Below are 10,164 nucleotides of genomic sequence, written 5' to 3' on the forward strand. Positions count from 1 at the left end.
ATAAATCAAAAAGTTGTTTAACAAAATCTACCGGAATAAATCTGGATAGTGTGATCCTTGATGTAGATCCGATCCTCCGTATGTATATAAGTTAATCTACAAAATAAATAACTTACACAAGTAAGCTTATAGAAGCTTAGTAAGCTCATAGGCATAAAAACATAAATCTTACCGAACATTGTACACAATCATATAACTTTTAATTTAACTAATTCTTCCTGTGAATCACAAAATCATTAATAAGCTTATTTGAATAATTTTCATGTTTCTATTCACGAATTTAACTCCAATAGGCCCATTTCTCATTTACTTTCATAGTTATATTAGGGAACAATAATGGAATTGAGTGCTTCATTATCACATTGCCATAGTAAAGCATGGACTTGCATATAGTCACATATCACATACCGAAGCCATAGCCCTGCTATGGTCTTACACGGATTACGTATCATACCGATACCATATTCCAGATATGGTCTTATACAGATCACATATCATACCGATGCCATATCCCAGATATGGTCTTATACGGAGGCACATTATCACATCATACTGATGCCATAGCCCAGCCATGGTCTTATACGGGAGTACATATCACAATACACCGATGTCATAGCCCAACTATGGTCTTATACGGGCGCACTTATCACATCTATTCCGTCAATTCATCATGTTCATTAAATGAAAGCACTTAAAACCATTGTTCCAACTAATTTGCACTTTTAGTTAAATATCATTTGGTAATTAATACAATCTGATAATGTTCATCTACAATAAGATACCTTAGTAATCATAATATTTTCATGATAAAACATTAAACTTTGCTATATGAACTTATCTGGGCTGATTTGCAAAAGTCGTAGAATTTTTAGGGACTATTCTTGTAATTTCTCCTTTCCACTATTCACTTTGTTTTATTGATCTATAATTATAAAATCATTCCTTCATTAGCATATAATTCAATTCAGTTCTACTTCACAATTTATGTCCTTTAATTTTTGAAATTACACTATTACCTCAAACTTTTCAGTTTCTACAATTTAGTCCCTACTCAATTTATTCATCAATTGAGCTAATTCTTCTCAAATAACATTTTATCAAGACATTATAAACTACTTAAAAACCTTTAACATTCAAAATTTCAACACAAGACCCTAATTCCAACAACTTTCACAATTAGATCCTAAAAATCAATTCTTATAAAATCTCTTCATAAAATCATCATATAATGAACTTAGAACCCCAATTACATACTAAATCATCATAAAATTAGCACTTATTCATGAAAACTTTCAAAATTACTCATGAAATCAAAAACTAATGAATTAAACAAGTGGACCTAATTGTAAAAGTTCCAAAAACACAAAAATTACAAGAAATAATCAAAAATTGAGCTTACATGTTGTGAAAATATGAGAGACCAGCTTAAAAGAACCCTTCAATGATGTTTTTGCTGAAGAGGATGAAGAAAAATGAAGAAAATTTTAGATTTCCCAATTTAATCCAATTTTTAACTATTCAATTTCAACTAAATTATCAATTTACCCTTAGTTCACACTATTTCTTAGCTAATATTTACCTAACCGTCCAGCCTATTTTATTTTGGGTCAAATTGCTCTTTAAATCCCTCTTATTTATTCTTAAAGCTATTTAATCACTTTCCTTAGTTTTACATCTTATTCGATTTAGTCTTTTTTATTCAATTGACTACCGAAATGTTAAAATTTCTTAACATAACTTTAATACTAACTTATTAATGTTCCATAAATATTTCTAAAAATATTTATGGCTCGATTTAGAATTAGAGGTCTCAATACCTCTTTTTATCTCATTTTATCTAAAATTTCCTTTAATTCATAATTTCTCTAATTAAAAACATTTCTAAAATCACACTTAACTGTTACTTACTAATATCTAAACTCACATGTTGGATTTAGTGATATCACATCACTATTCCGACACCATTGAAATTTGAGTCGTTACATGCAGGCATGTATACACGTGTATAAATGTATAGACGTATGTTTACATAACCAATTATGCATTAGCATAATTTGAATGATTGGTAACAAAACCACTAACAACCATGTTTTTATATCAATTTAATAATATATTTTAGGGGTTGAAACAATCAAACACCCTTTAAACATGAGAAACCCAAACCATGCGATCATATGTATGTTGCCACATATAAAAACTTATAGTCATTTTGGAACTGTAAGGACTATAATCTAAAGAGTTCTAACCAAAGGGTGTTAATATTCCTTAACTCACTGTCATTTGGAATTGTAAGGATTATAATCTAAAGAGTTATAACTAAAGGGTTGTAACAATATTCCTTGGGAAAATTGGAGTAAGCATATCTCATGAAGCAAACACTTTGATTAAAAACTAACAATGTGGAAGAGGCAATTGGTTGAAATAGCTAACTTTGACACAAGATAGTTGAAGTTAAGGTTATTTTAAATTTTTGGAGATAACCTGCAAATTGAAGTCTATTTATTCAAATAAAAATGGGAAAATTAAAGGAAATCTTTCATTTATTTTTTTCTTTTATTAAAAAAACATGTTGAAAAAGGTAATACACGCAGTATGGTAAGAAAAGGAGAGAGATGAATAAGACAAAGTTTGTTGAGAAACATCAGAAAAGAGAAAGTAAAATGTGAAGGGAAATAAAACAAAAAAAAAAAGAAGCTTAAGGATGAGTTAAATAACCTATGGTATTAACAACTCTCAAGCATCTAAATTTATAAGAATTTCATGTAAATTTCAACATATTATCATTTTAGTTCCTAAACTCAAAACCAACCAAATTCACTTTACAAAATAGTCATATTTCATAATAAAACTTCAAATCCAATCATTAACATCCAAAAAGCTTTAAAAACAAAACTGGTGACTTTTCAAAACTTTGACAGTATTATAAAATGGTCTCTTGGCTAGCTAGATTAAGTTACGGCGATCTCAAAAACATAAAATTTACGAAAAATAGACCTCAGAAATACTTACATGCAAGGGTCGAACCTCAAGCTTGAAAAAAAATGGCTTCCTTTGGTTTTTGGTTGAAGAAACGGTGAAGAGAACCATGAAAAAGATGATGAATTTTAATTTTATGTTTTAACCCTTTCCATATTTACTATTTTAACCTTAGATTACATACAAATTAATCAAAAACATACATATGAACTGTCCATATAAACAATTATGGCATAATTGCCATTTAAAACCTTTCAATTATATTTTTATACCTTAATTAACTATTCAAACATCAAAATTACTGGATCAAACTTTAATACGACACTCTAATGATCTTGTAAATATTAAATAAACAATTTTAAGGACCACTTAATGGAATTATGGTCCCAAAACCACGGTTTCCGACACCATTGAAAATAGGTTGTTACAGGTACTCCCTATGTCAAAGGAATGTCTTGGAGGCATTCTAAGTGGCCTATTAAATATCAATTCATCTGTGCCATCTTAGTGTTGGGAAATTTAACTTAGTGAAGTGTTTATAATAGAAGTTGGTGCAATAGGGTCAGTAGCACCTTCAAGTTTCCACTTGGCAGGAAGGTAAATTTCATGCCATTGTATTGTTCTTGGGATCGTGGTATGAGATCTTAAGGTGTCTGTTTCTATCAAAAGGGTTTCTCCTTTTGGATTTGGAAGTAAAGAGTTGGTATTGGCTACAGAATACATAACTTTGAATTGGAGCTGATAGACTAAAGTTAATACTTCAAATCCAAGAAGCATTTTGTAATTATGGGTATGAATTTGAAGGGTCAAGGATTGTAAAATGTTTTTACTAGTTAAATAAACCATAAAATTTTGTAGCAATTTAAATGTATTAGGGCAATACATAGGTTTGTTTCTATAGTTCCTAGTAAGGAGTCATTAAACATAATGTGTCTTTGGTCTCTTAAGACAACTAAAATTGAGGTAGTTTTAGTGGCTTCAACGTTAAGAGGTTTTACACCGACTTGGACTAATCCAAAATGGACATATTTATATTTTTGTTCTTTGAGTTTGTTAATGATAACCTTAACTAATAATTGGATTGTTTCATATTCTTTTTGAATAGGTAAACTTCTTTCCTTTTTTTTTTTTTATAACGTAACTACAAAAGGCATTTAAAGTTTCAAAATTTGTTTTCTTATAAACTTGGTTTGTTGGAATTCTCAGGAGAGTCCAATTATAAGATCTTTGGGAAACATTTTCATAATATTTTTCTTTTCATTAATGGTATTGTTTGAGGTTTTTGTATTTCTTACAGAGGAATCTACTATCAGAATTTCTGGATTACTACGATTGCCTACAAGGATACTCTGTTCTTAACACGCCTAACCCATGGCTAACTGGATTGTGTATTAATACTCAGCAAAAATAATAATACATTAATAAATATAGTTAAACCAGAACTCGGAAATATTGAAAACAAAATTGAAGATTTCCAAACTTAGAATTACTCGTTCCTCTTTGGCTCTTGGACAAAACTTAAATTTATATACTACTTAAGTTTTGCTTACATAAGAGTCATAGTCTAACCACTTTGCTATAATGTAAAGCCAAAAATAAGCATAGGATAATCTTGACATAATTCAATAAGAGTCTCGGTGTAATTCAATGTCTTCTTCAAATATAGAAAGTGACTTTATTTGATCCACAAGTAACTAATTTTCAAGATTTCAATTTTAACTAAACCGATCTCCATGTTTTGGACTCCAACACATTCAAATATATTAAAAAAAATAGCTTAATACTTTATTCTAAAATTTACCAACTTTAAAAAGAGAAAGAATTGTATGAAACTGTAATTCTACGTCATCCTTATCTCTTTCCAATGAGAGAATGATAAATCAGATTTTTTCTTTTGATTTTCAGCCTATTTCTCCTGAAAAAATTAAAATCAAGCTAAAAACACTAAAAATTGGGAGAAAAAAATCTGATTTGTCATTCTCTCATTAAAAAGGATAAAGTGAAATCATAGTTTCATATATTCCTTTCTCGCAACTATTTCAACCACTACAAAGTATTTTTATTACCTTTAAATGTGTGAACTGTGTATCCTTTGTTTTGAGTTATTATATTTAATCATAGCTGACGTTAAAACTAACTCGATATTAACAAATTTGTAGTGGCTACTTTCTAATGGAAAATCCAAACATTGTTTATTTGTGGCAATTTAGCATATTTGATATTCCTTATATTTTATTTGCATTCTGAACATGATTCTTCACATGTTCATATATCTTTTCAAGGTGGGACTTTATCTGTGGAAAGTAGCCATTTTTTGATATTTAATTAACTTCTATCTTTATTTTGTTAATTAAAATTTCCCTTTTTATTTTGGCTAAAATGTGGCATACAAACCTTCCACCAATCTCAACATTTTGTATAATAAAAGTATCATCAATTAAATCTTTAAGATATTAAAATGCTTCTAGAAACCATTATTGTTAAGTCAATCAAAAAGCCACTTTTTTTCTAAACCCATTTGATATTTTGATTCAAAGGAAATTGAGATTTGTTTTACTTGAAAAATAAGGATTGTTTAAATTTTAAGTGTTTTACTGAATTGGTGTTAATCACTAATCGAGTCTCAACTCAATTGTGAAATTATCAAAAATCTTAAATTTTTAGCAAAGAACAAATATTATATTAAGGGTAATATTGTCTTTTTGTATTTTATATAGAAAATATATGTGCACAATGGTATTTGAACTTGAAACCTTCTTGCATTTATAAGCTCAACTTTACATTTTCAAATAAAGCCCCATATGGGATGTGCCTCGTATTTTAGGTCATATAGACAACGACGTCATGATGAGAAACTTTTCGACGTTGATGTCACGACTACAGATGACATGTATGGGGACGTTGAGACATGGAGACGTGTTCCCCATATAAATCGGGTTTCTTCCCTAGTTAAACTTTACTATCTTTTCCCAGTTAAACTCTGATTTCTCTAGGGATATTTTAGTATGATTAGACCTCTAATCTTAGCCTATTTAAAGTGGCATTGTATTCCTGTTTTGTGAGGCTAATTAAAAAGTCAATTAAAGATGTAGTAATACAAGGCTTTTCTTTTGGAGGCAACAAGATGTAATCGCAGATGAGTTTTGGTGAGAGTTTTCTTGATAATTATAAAAAAAAATTTATCCCTTTTGAGAGAACTCTATGAGAGTTAGGGTTTTATTTTCGGGGTTTGGGTTTGTACCTTTAGTACATTTAGGTTTATTTTCTCCATATTGTACTCTCGTTTATTTACCCATTTAGTGAAAAGTCGAAGCCTCCTTTACCCATAGTTTTTATCCTCTTAGAAGGAGTTTTCTACGAAAAATTTGTGTATTTGATTTTCTCTACCTTTTCTCTTTCGTTATTTATATGAGTCGATCCCCAACACCCCTGTTTAATTTTTATTTCAACCTTTTATAAATTTCTAAAACTTTTTTTCACCCACATCGCCGATGTATCATAATCTAATCCAATTTTACTTAAGATACCTTAATTTAATGGTAATGAGTTGAAGTCCTGCATATATAATTAGTATTCTAATATTCGGTTTTTATTGTAGTTATTTAGCTTGTAATTTTATTTTATTTTTGAAAAAATTTATTGTATATCTAGTTAATAAACAAACAGGTTGCAGATTGGCAAGTTTGGAATCTTGGGTGCTGCTTAATCTTTGCTTAAAAGAAATGTTGTTAATGAGTCTTTTGTTATTATTAATTAATATATATCAACTTCTTAAATGCTAGGTTTTTGGTTTCATTATTGAATTTATAAAAGTAATTTAAAGAAGTTAAAAAAAATAAGCATATCTTTATAACAAAAAATTAAAAGTGGCAGATATTTTTGAAACCAAACTATTTTATTCTATCTTTACACCGTTTGTATTGTTCTCAACTATCATTAATTACAATGACGCATTGATATTAAGATCTAGCTATACCCAACCCATCTCTCATACACTGAAATCCAAAAACACTACACTCTAATAACCATATATACCACAATCAAACCTACTTTTTTTTTTTTAATGCAATCAATGACTGTTTTATATTTTCTGATCATCTTCTATCATGCTTCACTTCGATTTGAAGTATCCAACTAATCAGTTGCTTTTATAGATAGTCTTGTTTGAATATGATTATCCCTTTTCCTTTTGTAATAAGATTCTCTATTATTTTATGCTTTAATTTATCGATCATGCCTTTTTTTCCTTCCCTTTCGATTAGATCGTGTGCATGTAGCTTTGCTTTCAACTTCTTTGTTTATATCCCACATTATTCCATGTAAGAAAAGCATCTCCTATAAAGTAGATTCTTGGCCTCACCTTGTTAACTAACTCTTCATGTTATAATCTAAATGCCACACATCTCATACAACAATTAAAAACTTGAAGATATATATGGATTTAACTCTTTTAATGAAAAATTATAATTAAATTAAATTAGACTTTAAATAAGATAAATTCTTTCAATATTATTTTTTTATAAGATTCAAATATGAGATCTTACTTTATAAATATCGAGTTTTTCTCTCAACGCAATAAATATTGATATAGTCTAAATACAAGGAATTAATTGATACCCTCCTTACATTATTAATGAGCCAACATTTATTTCCTCATGAAATTTAAGTATGATTCCTTAAAGATATTGTATGTGCTTGAATATATATATATATATATATATATATATAGCTTGTTTTGTTAATATCACACTTATAGTGGCAAGGTGGCATTTGGTTCCCTTGCCAACTTCTCATAAATGCATTCATGCTTTTATGCCTCCCTGTGATTTATTGCAATGAAGGTAGCTAAGTCTAGGAATCTGTTCACTGTGATTTATAGTGATAAGGTGACTGATAGGATAATTAAATGGTTATATACAGCGTGTTACAAGCTATTCATTCTATTGTATAAGAATAAGTTTTTAATAATATAAATAGATAAAATTTTTAACAAAATAATTAATTTGTTCTTTGATCTAACATATAAAGATTAATTTATCCCTCTTTTTTTATTTTTTTTGTAAAAGAGGCAACATACAACCCGACTCTTAATACTAAAACCCTTAAGGGACTTTTAACTTCATATATGATCATATTCTTATAACTTTGTATATCAGAATTTTATAGATGGGACCAGTATAGGGACAGTTCCATACCATTTCAGAAATTATATTTAATGCAACACATTACAGTTACAGCCTACAAATTTAACTACTTCAATGACAGACAACTATCTAGCAGCCAGCTCTTCTGAAGATACCATTGGATAATACTATACAATTGAATAGGTAGCGTAGTTATTTCTTAAATACACACATGGAGCAGAAACCAGTTCTTAGAATATGATGTAAGAAATGTGGGTCAACTACCATTCGGCTACCATTACCACTTGCATCCAAATTTATCGGATGTCTCAATATTAAACTACATAGATAACTACTCTTTAACTCTTTGTTAATGACATTTAATTGCCTGATTTTGACCAAAGAATGGAACAAGAGACTTGAGGAGCGTTGTTGTTAAAGGAATCTTGGGTGTTAACAAACAAAACATGTTAGTTGTTTTTGTATTTGTAAGAAGAATATATGTAGGATGCTTGGTTTTGGCGTTTTCTAGTTGAATGAGTAATTATGACATTTCAAGCATAGTTGAATATTTTTTTCCAGCTGATGCAAGCTTCAATAAACAACAGGATTCAACTAATGGAATATTTCTCCTAAAAGATGCTTTAGTTAGGCATGTAGACTTTGGATAACAAAACTGATTTGGACCAAAGCTTCTGGATTTATGCATTTGTGCTTATTACATTTGTCTACAATTGAGTAATCGAATTCTTGCCCATAATTCATATGTCATGTCAAGATTCTTCATGTTTAATACTATAATCAACATTTAGAAATTGATTTGTCATTCAAAATAAACATATCGTGTTTGAGGTTAAGGACCAATCCTATGATTGATTTTTTTCTTAAGTCAAATGTTTGTTTTGATAAGTTCCTTCCCCGATATTATCATATTGTAGTTAGTAAAAATTCTAACCTTAAAAGCGATACGATTTATTTTATTACTACAATAACGATTTATATTTAATGTATTAATTATTTTAATTTGTTAAATGAATCTAATGATTATATTATACATGATTTTAAAAATTTTAACAAAAATTATTATTAATGGTGCACTATCATTATATGAAATGTTTAATGTGTTGAATTATATATCATATATGCAAACTATGTTATGGACATATGGGGTTCTTAGTTAGATTACTTGGGGGAGAAATTGTGGTGTAACAGTTAACGAGCCAGCCCATTGGGAGTTTGGGTTCGTCAGTTGGATTGAAATGGGCATGAAATTCAATTAGGAGCAAGCAAATTTATAGGAAGACCATTATTCGGTTATAATCATGTTGTCAACAAAACAAGCCACCTAAAAAATGCCTATAAGCACCTCTCCATTGTCTATTCCCCAGGTGCTCATCGGATGGCCTACTTACTAAATAGTTTGTCTCCATTCAACCTTTCGATATTTGTGGAAGGGTTCTAATCACCTGTCTTTAAGGTCAAGTTAGTCATCTCTGCAAACAGATTACTTGCCTCCTTTGGAAAGATCTTGTCCATCCACCTTTGTGAACAAACTACCCGCTTCTCAAGGCATTTGTGTCTATACATGTGAACATTCCCTTAAAAAACCTTTGGGGCCACCTAAGCATGATAACCTTAAACTTCAACAAGAAAGACCGAACATGCCCCACTATGCTTATCCTTTAAGTTCTCCATGACGACAAAACAGGAGGAAATTCATATAAATACCCTCCAAACCTAAGAGGGAGGGACCTAAGCGCACCTATTTAGCATTCTGCCTCTTCTGCCTCTGCAGCAACGCCCTCATTTATGTACTCTTCTGGTTCTCTGCTAGTTGAGGTGAATCGACCACCTTTGCTTCATCGCCTTCTTCTCTCTAGCTATGTCCTTTTTGAGATTTGTATCGACAAACCCCGTTTTAATTTACTTAATTGACAATTTGTTTAAATAGATTTTGGTTAATTTAGATTAGTTGAATTAAGTTGGCTTTGAGTCCAGTTTTAGCACTAGGTTAATGCAATCCATAACCGATCCACCGATTTAATCCACTTATATTTATTTTTAA

Source organism: Gossypium arboreum, chromosome 8, assembly GCF_025698485.1.
Source record: "Gossypium arboreum isolate Shixiya-1 chromosome 8, ASM2569848v2, whole genome shotgun sequence".
NCBI lineage: Eukaryota > Viridiplantae > Streptophyta > Magnoliopsida > Malvales > Malvaceae > Gossypium > Gossypium arboreum.